Below are 5,642 nucleotides of genomic sequence, written 5' to 3'. Positions count from 1 at the left end.
GGTAACATACCCTTAACGTTTAAAAATTAAGGGGGACTGCAATTCTAAAAATTACCCTTTTCTAATTAATGGATGCTCTGAAAGTTTTAAATTCCGAAATAATTTTTCAATTTCAAAAGATTCAATTAAACATTTGGCTTATTGTGGACTAGAACTTGCTATCATTTCTTCTAACAAGGTAAATGCGATAGAGAAAAATACTAATAGCAAAAATAATAAAATGGATAATAATTTCTTTTAAATATGGAACGCGACAAGGTTAGCGAGCCGTTAAAGGCAAGAGCAAATAAAGTAATGTAGGTAACGTGAATGAGTATTACTTTCAATATGAGTACCGATGAGGATCTGATCACCTAAAAAATAACTAAACAATCTCGTGGTGGAATCACATTGATGTTTTTTTTCTGTATTGGCGCTCTTTAGAAAATGTGAAGTCATTTCTGAATTTTATGAGGCAATTAATCTTTATCAGCCGATTCCGACAATAATGCTTTGAAGACATACAAAGGGAACAAGAAATGAAAACATTTTTTTATTGATTAAGGTAAAATAGAACAAAAGATTTCTGAAAACTACTTTCTTATTGTATGGTATTGTTTTTTTTCGATCAGATTGCTCAACAGCTTGTTATAAGTTATAAATTAAGCGACGGAAAACTATGATCGCCTAACTCCATTGAATCTAACTTTACAGAAGAGACCAAAAAACTTTCAATAGGATAATTTGCAACAGTTTTGAGATCATTTTTCTTTTTTTTAGTTTGGTGGATCATTTTCCAAACCACTATGACAAAAGTATATGGCCCCAAATACGCACTTTATAATCTAATGGAAATTTTTGTGGAATTAGAAGAATTTAGCATTCCATAACATTATAATGCAAAAAAAAAATACAACGAACTGCTTAGGTAGTGATGTGAAAAACAATATTTTTCTACAATTACTTGGCAGAAAAACGTAACATTTGTATGGATATACGATATACATAATGCTTACGTTTTACTCTATGTATTCACTATCAGAGATCCTCCAGATTCGAGTGCCCCTGAAAAAGGATTATTAGATATCTATATTTATCACATTTTCAGATTTAATGTAATCAGAAAAATTATTTAACGACCAAGTCTAAACGTCCGGACAGTCCGTATACGTTTGTGTAACGTTTATAATATGATAGAGTCTAAACGTACCACAAATTCTTACAAGCATGAGAATATGCTCGACCTTTATGTCATTTAAGGACTTAACGAGCACTTTAAATGAGGATTAAACAAATCGTATTGTCTATAATTATTAATAATAATTACGTTATTTAAATGTTTCGCTTCAAATTGGTAAGGGCACTAAGTTTAAATGATAAAAGAAGTCAAAGTAATAGAAAACATATTATTCGCATTAAAAAGTGCCTTATTCAGGTGGCTGCAATATCCCAATTTCTAAATTCTAGCTATATAACCAACCATACACCTAGAAGATTAATAATGTTGATGCAATGATGAATTTGGTCTCCAAAATATATTTTAAACCCTTTTTAATTGAGTTTTCACGTCGAAAAGATACATTTTCAACCAAGAAATTAATTTTCAACTAAAATCATGTCTCGCTAACCAAACAAAAAAATGCATTTTTACTCAATTAGTTGGTTGAATTTTCAACATAAAAGTTTAATTTTCTACCAAAAAAGACTTATTTTCAACAAAGTCCATGGATTTTCATCTGAAAAGGCTGAATGTTCAACCAAAAAATGAATTCTCAACGAAATAATTCAATTTGAAACCCAAAGATGAATTTTTTTCAAAAAAAAAGATACACCTTCAATAATATATATAAATTTTCAACTAAAAATGATAAAATTATAAACCAAAAATAGATTAGTTCAATTTGCAGTTCGAAAAGTAAATTTTGAACAAGAAAAGCGAGTTTCTAGCCAAATTATATAATTTTTAACTAAAAATATAAATTTTCAAGAAAAAATTGAATAGTTACATTTTCAGTTAAAACAACACTAAAAAATCATTATGAGCACGAAGTAAATGCATTTACTTGACTCCTACTTCTTAGCATAAAGAAAATATTGTTAACAGAAGTAATTTTTATTATTTCTTACATTCTAGAAATTTATTTCCTTGATTCAAAAGGTCTAGATTTGTTGAAATCAAATTAGTCGTTAAAAGAAATATTTATTTGATTTAATGAGTTCGATTCGGATCAAGTAATTTTTCCATACTTTAATCAAGGATTTAATTTTATTTCAAATTTAAATCAAAGAAATAATAATTAAATTCAAAATAATATTAATTAAATTAAAAACATATTTATTTGTCACAAAGAGTTTTTAGCATTTATAGCAATGGAGCATTTATTCAGATGAAAAAGGGTTTGTGTTTACGTAAATATTTATTTTTTCAGTGGAAGGAAATATTTCATTTGATTACTAGAATTAAATTATTTATAACAAATGAACATTTATTCCAACGAAGTATTTTTCTTAATACAAAATTTATTAATTTGGCTTAATTTGTTTCAATTGAATACTTCTTTAGATTAAAGAAATATGTTGTCAATTTAAATATCCATGTTTTTGATTTGAAGAAATATTTCTTTGGCATTTATGGCGAGGTTTAAATACGGTATTCCGTCTTACAGATTTTCAATGTTGCGGTAGCGTCGTGGTCAGCGATGTGGACTTTACACTCGATGGACCCACGTTCAATTCCTGCTGGGGATGGATTTTTAATTGAATTTTTCTGTTTCAGAAGGTCCATCAAGATTCTAATATATGTGATTTGTTTACATTAAATATGTATGATACTAGTAATTGTGATTATAATTTAAGTTAAAAGAATTCTAGTTGCTTATTTAAGATAGTATGTACAATTGAAGTACTAACTACTTTATTGTACTTAAACATTGTCTAGGCCAAAGAAATTATTATTTTTTTAACCAGTAAGATATTTTTTGCTTCAAATATTTAAAAATTTGCCATGGGAGGAATAGTTTTTTAAGACTACGCAATTTTTGCTTTAACTTAAAATATATTTCATTCCATCTATTCACATTTCCCCATTTCAAAGAAATATTCATTCCAATTAATGGGACATTAATGGGCTGAAAGAAATCATATTTTTTATTCAAAGTGCATATATTTAATTGCCTCAAATAAATATTTGTTTAAAATAAACAGGACTTTCACTTACTACAGCCAAGTAAAATTCACTTAGTCATGTGACGGGTGGGTCACGTGACCAGATTCCTACCTTATCCTTCCTACCTTTCTTATTTCCCAATTTATTTTCACACAAAGCGCCACATCAAGTTGAAAAGTTGGAATAATAAATAAGAAGCACTAAGAAAGGTGGGTCTGGTCCTAAACTTTAAAAATTATAAAAAAATAAAAAAAAATTATTTACAACAAACAAATTTTTCATAATTATACGAATTTAGGACCAGGCCCACCATTCTTAGTGCTTCTTGTTTAGTATCCCAAGGTTTCAACTCGATGTGGCGTTTTGTGCGAATATAAGTTGGGAAATAAATAAAGTGGCGGTAAGGTAGGAATCTGGTCACGTGGCCCACTCATCACATGGCTTTAATCATGATTGTGAATTTTTGACCAAATAGTGGAATTTTCAACCCAAAAGATCAATTTTCTATCAACAAAAAAAAAACGAATTTTCAATCAAGTATTTTTTTTAACCAAAGAGATTCATTCTTAACAAAAAATAGATAGAATAATTAATTTTAAACTAAAGTGATGAATCTTTAACTAAAAAAATTAAATCTTTAATCAAATACAGTGAAGCTCTTCTATAGCGCCGATTTCGGGGCTGACGGTGGGTGGCAACTAACTCATTATAGCCTGCTCCGCTTTTATTTGCTCACGCCTGACTGCTCGTCTGCGTGACAACCACATATCCCGTGCACCGCGCGCAGCACCTGTTACACCTACATGCGGCGCGGCGTCAATTCTCGGAAAGGCTATAGAAGGGCGGGCTATTGAAGATTCTCACTGTACATCAATTTTCAACTAGAATGATAAATTGTTCTACCACAAATAAAATAATTAAATTTTCAGTTATGAAAATAAGTTTTCACCTGAAAAATAAAAAAAATTGCAATAAAATAGTTAAATTTCCAACCAAATAAACGAATTTTCAACCAAAAAGATGAAGTTTCAACTGATAAGAGTACTCTTCTATAAAAAAAGACGGATTTTCAACAAATAGTTGAATTTTCAACTAAAACAGATACATTTTCAACTAAAAATAGAATAGTTGAATTTTCAGTAAAAAAAATTTACTTTGCAATAAAAATTAAAGCAAATTTTCAACCAAATAGTATAATGGTCCATCAAGAAGATTAAAGGCCGTAGCTGGGTAACCATGGGTGAATTGCGCCAGCTTTTTTTTTAGTTTATGTTTTAGGGGACAGTTTCTACCCTTAAAAAAAATAATTTAACTCAAGTGCCAACTTCAAAAAATTTGATTTACAAAAGGTATAAAGAAATGTTGTAATATAAAAAAATGAGAATTTCTCAAAATTAGATCAACCGATTTTGTAATATACTCATGTTCAATGTAACAACATATATTTTTTGGGATAAGTTCAGACTGCTTAAAAAAAATGATGGCCCCTAATATGTATCTAATTCCATAAGAATGGGGGGCCAACTTTATTTTTAGCTTATAAATTAATAAAGTACGTATGCTTTAAACAATACACCTCACCCTGATATGTTATGTACTAGGTAGCCTGATAAGTCCTTGAAAAATGAAACACGGAGACATTTTTTTGGCCAAAGTCGGTTTTATTTTTCAACATACTCTCCTTTTAGGTCGATACAGCGAGCCCAACGATTTTCTAACTTTTTGATACCGTCCGAAAAGTACTCGATCGGAAGGTCTCCAAAATACGCCTCAGTTTCAGCTATGAGCTCCTCATTTGAGTAAAAACGCTTACCGGTGAGCCATCTCTTCAGGTTAGGGAACAAGTAATAGTCGCTGAGGGCCAGGTCTGGTGAATGCGGTGGCTGAGGAACCAATTTGTAGCCCATTTCATGCAATTTTGCTTGTTCAACTAAGCATGAATGAACAGGCGCATTGTCGTGATGATGAAGCGGTTTTTTCTTCTTCAAATGCAGTCGTTTTTCGGCGATCTCGATTTTCAAACGGTCCAATAATGATGAATAGTTTGCTCCAGTTATGGTTTTACCTTTTTCAAGATAGTCCACGAATATTATGCCATGTGCATCTCAAAATACGAAGGCCATAACCTTTCCGACCCATTGTTGCGTTTTTGAACGCTTCGGAGCACTTTGGTCCGGTGGAACCCACTGTTTTGCCTGTTGCGTTGACTCAGGAGTGTAGTAGTGGATCCAGGTTTCATCCATGGTTATGAATCGGCGCAAAAACTCGGTCGGCTTACGCGAAAATAATGCCGAATTCTGCTGGGAAGTTGTCACACGAATTCGTTTTTTGTCCACTGTGAGCAGACGCGGCACCCATCGCGCGCAGAGCTTCTTCATGCTCAAAACTGAATGCCCGATATTGCCCACACGTCCCAATGATATGCCTACAGCATTAGCTACCTCTCTCAATTTCACTTTGGGATCATTCAACATCATATCATGGATTTTTTCGACAT

Source organism: Belonocnema kinseyi, chromosome 8 (genome assembly GCF_010883055.1).
Source record: "Belonocnema kinseyi isolate 2016_QV_RU_SX_M_011 chromosome 8, B_treatae_v1, whole genome shotgun sequence".
Taxonomy (NCBI): Eukaryota; Metazoa; Arthropoda; class Insecta; order Hymenoptera; family Cynipidae; genus Belonocnema; species Belonocnema kinseyi.
The sequence above is the reverse complement of the archived record's forward strand: the minus strand, read 5'-3'. Positions refer to the sequence as shown.